At 46.3% G+C, this 7852-nt stretch overlaps 1 long non-coding RNA gene across 1 annotated transcript in view; it reads right to left on the bottom strand.

Moving 5' to 3' along the window:
- Window positions 1-220: 220 nt before the first annotated feature.
- LOC111817635 overlaps window positions 221-7852 on the bottom strand; it is a 38707-nt gene continuing 31075 nt past the window's right edge. The window contains exon 4 of the long non-coding RNA XR_002821783.1: window positions 221-275. This is a non-coding gene — a long non-coding RNA (uncharacterized LOC111817635). The remainder of the gene's footprint in view (window positions 276-7852) is intronic.

The raw sequence follows: 7852 nt of genomic DNA, 5'->3' as shown, positions 1-7852 counted from the left end.
AAGATGAAAGAAGGGAATGGAAGGAAGGGAAATGGAGAAGATGGACAAGAGACAGAAATAAAGGCAGAGCAAAATAAGAATAAATATGGTGAGGTTTCCACAAAGACAGGAGCTTAATAGTATATGAAACAGTCACAAAATCCCTGCTGATTTATGAGTCAGCCATCTCTGCTTCTGCCAGGAATGTGTGCAACCCCCTGAGTTTGTTCACATCGCAGTACCTGGGTTAGCACTCTGACTTCTTCAGTTCCCCCCTTTTGGTGTCTTCCTTCTACCTCTGGGAGAAAAGGGAAAGAGAATTAATCCCATGTTTTTAAAAATAACTCACATCTATAGCACACAAAGCTTTTCCTAAATTACGCTTCTTCTGAAAGATATATTTTTCAGTATTTTATTATGCAGCAGCACTGTCTAAGAGTTTAAAAAGCAGAAAGGAAACTTTGCTAACATGACAGCAATGTGAGATGAACATTTGCCAACATACACATGTGGCTGCTTTCTTTTCAGCTACTCTGAAATAAAAGTCTAGGTCCTCTACACTAAATGTTTATACAACAATAAGCCACTACTCCTGATACTGCTCACACTGAGCAGTGATTCACTGTGATTAACTTCGATATGCCTTGGAGCTGAAAGAGCTGATCCCTTCTGGACTCCGTACCAATGGCCAACAAATGATGGTCCAGGCCCAAGTCCAACATGCTACCTGTTCTACAAATAAAGTTTTATTAGAACACAACCAAAACCATCCACTTATATATTATCTATGTCTCCATCACAGCAGCCTTGAGAAGGTACATTTTGCAGTCTGATTCACAAAGTCATACTTTTAAAACATTCATTATCTCATACTTTGTACAAAAAAAGATATATATTGACTCCTTCCCTATATAACAAATATGTTGAAATGTCTCTTGTTCACTATATATGCTCTCCTCTGCACACATTTATTCAGAAAATACTAAGTGCCCACCATCAGCCACAGACAGCGGGCCTTTCACAGACCTATAACATACACGCACTCAAACCAGTCCCTTTAGCCTCCCTATCTGAAGAAATGTTCTCACTTCAAAGTTTATTTTTCAATGTTTTTCATCCATTAATGCTGACCTCCTGATCATCTCTCCTCTGAATCTTAAACTAAGCATATAGCTGAGAGTTTCCTAACTCTTTTCTGGGTTCAGCAGCTCATGCCTTGGAGACAGAGACGTGGCCACGCTGTCTCAGCACCTGACCCTCCACCTTGCCTTCTCCCGCCCACCCTGAGAAGTCTCCCTGGGCACAGATGGAAAAGATCTGCTGCAGTCCATTCCTTTCTGTCAATAAAACAAATACACTACTGCGCAATGAGAATCTAGCCACATTTTTAAAGGTCTTTTTAGAATAAAGTTGCGTAGTTTCCCAAAGTAGCTCATGTTCACGTTTGCCAATTTCTCTAATGAGAAACCCCTCTCCTTTGTCTACTTTCACACAAGCTCATTTATTTCTAACTATCTTCAGGGAGCTGACTAGTACCTTCTAGCATTCTCAAAGTAGAATAACGAACACTTCTGTGTTTACCATGGATAGAGGGGTTAAGCCTTTTGGCTTTTATGAACAGCATTGTAGCTAATCCAAAGACCTCCATAAAGGACAACTATTTTACTGGGAAATTCTGCTCACCCAAACTATCCCACACTAGAATTTGTTCAATAAGTACACTGATGCTACTTTAATGATAATAAATTGGAAATGAATTTGAAGAAAGTTATTTTATAAGAACACAGGATAGTTGGGGGATGGGGGTTTCTGCAACTGTTACTCATTGGTCAGTCCCCCAAAAGTACACCTACTGCAGAATTCTCCCCTAGAGACACAGAAAGTTAGGGTACTTTAGCTTCTTAGCTGGGTTGGATCACTGTCCTCAACTGATTTTGCTAGAGGCCACTTCTCATGTGTTCTGAACAAAGTCACAGAATCCACCCACTTATTACCCAAGCATGATGGATAGCTGAAAGAAAACAAATAATCAAGTTAAACCTCATATTTCCAGAAAATAAACACAACCTCTGCCTTACCCATGCTGGGTCATGCTTAGTACCAAAAATGGAGCCCAGTTTTTCATTTTGTCCAACTTAAATTTGAAGAAAAAGAAATTAAGATGAAGAGTCCAATGTGTTGCCCACGTTTAAAGAGCCAACCTGAGAGTTCAAGAAACAGTAAGAGGCCGGGGAGATGGCTCAGTGGAATAAGTGCTTCCCTGGCAAGCGCAAGGGCCTGAGTTCAATCCCCGGTTCTGCAAAAAAAAAAAAAAAAAAAAAAAAAGAAACAGTAAGATAATTATCACAACTCAGATCCAGATACTCTTCTTTCTGCGATAGCCACCAAAAGATTAAAAGCTAGGCCAAACCCTGGCCTGAAAAAGAATGATTGTGAGTGAGTGACTATGGCTCTTTGCAACCCACCAGAATCACAGAAATATTCCAAATTTGATTTTAAGTTCATGAAAAGTAAAATACTTTTAAAGTAGTGCAATCCAACAAAGTAAGCCCAGGAGCAACGGAACTGGAGTCTCCCCGGTAAATAGTGTTCAGCTTGGAAATAATGACGCCAAGCCACTGGGCCGCACCGCAGGTTTTCTACTCCAAATGGCAAGCCCTTTTAAAGCTACGCATCTCCCTCAATCCATTCATCCATCAGCAATAAAACTGCTCTGACGGAATTGATTTAATACTTGGGAGAGTCCTGGATTTGATGGATGCATGACAGCTGCTTATTTTGGCCTCTTTTGCAAAGCTGTAGCTAGTATTGTTTGGAAAGCTGTAGATGAAAATTCTATTTCTTCCCTTTGTTTCATTTATCAGGGCATATGCAGGGGAACTGTTACAGAGAGCAGAAAATAAATGGCTCTTGGAGCCCTTTGAGCTCGGAGAGCAGGTCTGGTGTTGGCAATGGTCATGTCAGCGAACCAGGTGCTTAAAGCGTAATCTCTTTGCAGGCCCACCGTATCCCCTGCCAGCACCAAGGTCATTATCTATGGACTCTTCTTAGCTTTCTTGGATGCCTTCCAAGCCATGACATGCTTTGTTTCTTCCAGCTACCAAGCCAAAAATGTTGAACAATCCTCCAGACAGCAGGGAAGCTCATGAGACCCCTCATGTTGTCCAAGGCCCGGCCTCCAGCCCTAAATTCGCTCTTCCCAACCTGCTCTCTCCCCAACCACTTCCTTGAAATTTCTTCCAATCATAAATGTCTGGGTGTTTTTGTTTTTGCTGTTGTTTTGCATTTCTTTGCACCAATTCAAGAACTATTCTTTATTGGCTGTGCATCCACCACTAGGGCTTGAAAGGACTGCATAGACTAAGTGGCAGGAAGTAAAGATGGGTGTTGTGGAACTTCACACTCAAGGTAGGGAGGTAGCAGCTTGGTGACTGACCACGCCAACAGTATGGCAAGCCAGCGCTGTGAGGATGCACCGTCTGCCCTTTTAGTTTTCCCTGGCAAAGGGCACACAGTCACCCTTCCTGTAGTGCTCTGCCATGAATGCTCACTTATAAATCTTACTTTTTTAAAGTTCTTTTTTATGTATTTAGTACAGGGTCTACAGGGTCTCACTACACAGATCGGGCTCATAGTGATCCTCCTGTTTTCAGCCTCCCACGTGCTGGGACTACAGGTGGGTGCCACCACACCCAGTCTCAGTCACTGTCTCAACATGCTCCAGGGGCAGGCCTGGCACAGCAGGCCCGGGATCAAAACCCTGGCCCCTGGCCACTGCATCTGTCAAAGCAGGCGCTTTAATCTACTAAGCTATCTGGCTGGCCCTGTAAATTTATATTATGTCTTTATTTGGTTCTACCAATTTTAGAAAAATATCTCAGTAATAAACAGTAGTATACCAAATCAGGGAGACATAAAACACTATATATGACTTTTAAGCAACTGCTTCAGATTTTTGAGAAAAGTTATTTATTCTGCTTCACTTCACACCCTTCTTTCCAAACTCCAGGGAGCTCAGAGGTCACTTTTGGTGGTGGCCAAGTCTTTTTTTGCCTGAACTATTCCACCAGAAGTCTCTGACAATCAGTTCTCCACCACAACTCTGGCTGACATGACAGAGTGGTGAGCAGTGCCATAGATGACACAGGTTCCAAAAGACAAAGTGAGACAGAGACAGGGAAGGTGGCATGAGGGAACGTGCAAGACCAGTAGAAGGCAACTGTCATGTGGGGTGGGGCGCCAAGGTCCCTGGCCTCATGATGAGGGCACGGAGATAAGTCTGAAGGTATCCAACCAGATGCAGGGAAGCTGTGAGGGACGGGATTAAAGGTAGTAGATACGATGAAGTGTTCTGAGGGCCCTGCAGCCTCTGTTTGCATGCTGAAGGGTGATAGAAGGAGGTTCTGAACCAGAAAGTTGTCAGTTAGAGTTGCAACTGTAAAAGAACATGTGTTAAGCTTCTCATTTCTGTAACAAAAACACTGGAGATGATCATCTTAAAAAGAGGGTAGGTTTAGCCTGGCTTGTGGGTTTGAAGGGCACAACTGATTGGCCCCATTTCTTCGGGGCCATGAGGAAGCAACACATCCTGGCAGCAGGCTGTAGGGGAGCAAGTTGCCACCCCCACTGCAGTCAGGAAGGCAGAGGCTGGACTCCAGAGTCCCTCTGAGGGCACGCCCCCCAGGGACCTAAGAGTTCCCACAGGACCCCACCTCCTAAAGGTTCTACTGCCGGCCTCCTAGCAGCCCTAACCTAGGGACCACATGGGCCTCTGGGGGAGATCCAGAGGGTCTCGATCCAGGGCATAGCAGGGCGCTACCAGGTAAAAGCTGTGGCCTTTAATGAGGAGCCCATCGGATGCCAGCCAAGGGCAGGAAGTGCAGGAGCACGGAGCAATAGAAGACAAAGTCTCTTGCTGATCCTCGCTCTGGCCAGATCCAAGAGACGGGGAGAAGCCCCAACAACACATTCCTGACAAGATGGCGCTGGGCGCACAAAGCGAGGGTGCAAGCAGGACATCCAGCATGGCCAGCACGAGCCCACCACTGTCTGTAGAGCCAGGCACAGGAGGAGAGAAGCCCACAGACGACCTGCTGTGGGCCACCAAGTCCAATCTAGAGTGTTCAACTTGCTTCCAAGAAGAGCAAGTGGGAGGGAGGCTCATAATCCATGCTTTTATATTCTTTCTTTTCACTCTGGCCCAAGTCCTAGGGCCCACTGAGCTCTCAGGTGGGAGTCGTCTCTGCATTTATCCAAGCCTCAAAGGCATGTCTCCTCTCTTACACCTGCACTTGGTCCTCAAGATACCTTTTAATAAGCCAGGTCAGCATTTTAGTATTTAAGCGCCACTCTGAAACCTCAGCGAACATAGGGAGCCCAGCAAGTGGGCACCGGCTCTCCCATTTGCAAGCGTACTGGCCACATGGCTCACAAAGCTTTATTAACAGAACATCAGCAACCATTGAAGCAGGAGCCTTCAATGTTTAAAGCATCCAGAAGCCCTCACCAGCCAGGACCACCCCTCCCTCACTGCAGCCCTGAGCTGCTCTCTCTGGAGCAGGGAGGCTGGCCCAGCAAGTGTCAGGGGCTCCGACTGCGCTCCCACCTTGCTGAGAATGTGCCAGAACTGCTTGCCAAAGCCAAAGCCATCTAGCCCTGCTGGCTGAGCAGCTCCCTTCATCTCCAGCCCTGCCCCCCAGGTGGAGTTGCGAGTTTGCTTGCTTGTTTGCTTAATTAGGCTCATTTAGCCTCTAGGCTTGTGAGAAGGTCACATCACAGAAACACATTCAAGCCCTGGCTTCCCAGACACAGTCAGCAGGGTCCCAGCTGGAAGTACAAACCTCTCTCTCCCTCTCTCCTGCCTCCAGGTAATTTCCTTCCCAGCTATACACTGAGAGAGAAGGAGCCTCCACCCCACTCTCCCTGGTACCGCCATCATTTTCGCTCCCCCTCTCATTCTTCTTACCTGCTGGGGCTCTCCAGGAAGCACGAGTTTGCTGGGTGCTTTGCCAAGATGACATGGTGTGGGGTGAGAATGCTACAGAAACAATCATGTCTGCGCATTCTGCCCGCGGTCGCATCCAGGTGCTATGCTGCTTGATAGGGTCATAATTAGCTTGACCCAGAGAATCGGGAGCTTCCTTCCGTAAATGCTTTCGGGAAGAGCACCACACCTCATCACCATTCTCGTGAAAGCCACCACTTACTGAGACGAGGTCCTGTGCATTAAGCTGTGTGCTTTCTGTATTTGTCCTTTAATCCTCACAACAGTCCAACATAATATTATCTTCATTTTAGAAACTGCCCTAGAGAAATTAGGTGACATCCCTGAGATGGTCAGTCGGTAAGTTGCAAGGTTAAGGTTGAATTCAGATGCCTTGGACAGGCTAGGCTAAGTGCCACGAGGCCTTCTACCTCATCATAAGGAAACTCACACCTTCCGTGGCCCTTGCTGTAAGTGGGGCTAAATCACCTTATTTTGCCAAGGTAGAGGAATACGATCACTTACACAACAGTGACAAATCATGGAATTCAGAAGCCCACAAATATGAGGATAAAATACCTCAGTAAACAAAACAGGTCGAACTGAGTTTTCAGCTCACCATACGTGTGGGGTCTAAGATGCGTATCTCAAATGCATCCTTTTCCAAATACTGGGTAACTGACAAGCACCTCTAGGACTACTTACAATGCAGGAAAACTGAGTACAGTAAAGGAACCCTCCTAGTCACAGCTACTTGGGAGGCCGAGGCAGGAGGGTTCCTTGAGCCTGGGAATTCAAGACCACTCTTGGCGACATAGTGAGACTCTATCTCAAAACAAATAAGTAAAATTTAAGTGCAGGAAGATTACTCAGATCCCAGCTTTATTAATACATTTATTTATAAAAAGATGATTTCAGTAACTGGTGCTTAAGGTGGACAAAGTCTTTTCCCTTGAGTACCATTTCCAGTATCCAATGTTGACACGTTCATCAGAGCTTGCAACTTGCCATCAGTAAGGGCCCTGTATGCCATCATGACACACTTCCCTAAATCTCCTGGTACCCGTCTGTGACACAGACAGGTAGGCAGGAAATATTCTTTTCTTACTCATCACTAGGCTAAGGCATGCACAGGGTAGGTAACAAGAGAAAAGCAACAAATTTATTTTACGCAAGACTCTTACTAAGAAATGAAGAGCCAGAGAAAAATGGGAAGGCTGAGTATTTTTATGCTAGGGTTTGGTGAAGAGAGCGCACAGTCATGGCATGTGCGACTGGACACAGAGAGCTCCATCTCATGGAATAAGCAGCAGGGAGCTTAACAGGGCCTGTTGGTGCAGGTTCTCTGCATCTCGCGGCTTTGGAAGTAAGGGTGTTTCTTCCCTGTGGAGCCAGGAAGGATGCTTCTGGAATGAAGCTTCATGGAGCTGCCCCTGGAGAAGGGCACAGGGAGGTGAGAGCAGCTGTCCTGCTCCTGCTGTCTTCTCAATGCCCAGGGGCCATATTTGGGTACACATGCAGAGGATGAGAGGAGTCAGCGAGCGCATGGGTGCAGCCCAGCAGTCCCCCCACCCCACCACGGGAAGCCAGGCAGTGGGCAAGCTGGCTCCTGAAGCTGGTCCAGGGCTGAGCCCAGCGCACACCCACAGGGTGTCCACACAGACAGAGCAGGTGGTGAGGTGGCCAGGAGTGGAGCAAACAGGAGGCCAAGAAAGCTGCAGCACGGCTCTCCTCAGAGGAGCCAGGTACCCATCCCTTTAACTTATTAACACACAGGATTCCAGCTCCTCTGATTTTCCTAGAGAACTCAGCACCCCAAAATTCAGTGTGAAGTCTCTGAGCTTTTAATGAGCAATTTTTTTGACATCAGTTATTTTATTTTAAAGAAAA

Source organism: Octodon degus, unplaced genomic scaffold (genome assembly GCF_000260255.1).
Source record: "Octodon degus isolate 3935 unplaced genomic scaffold, OctDeg1.0 scaffold00065, whole genome shotgun sequence".
NCBI classification, from domain to species: Eukaryota; Metazoa; Chordata; class Mammalia; order Rodentia; family Octodontidae; genus Octodon; species Octodon degus.
Note: the sequence above shows the minus strand (reverse complement) of the source record. Positions and strands in the feature narration are given on the sequence as shown.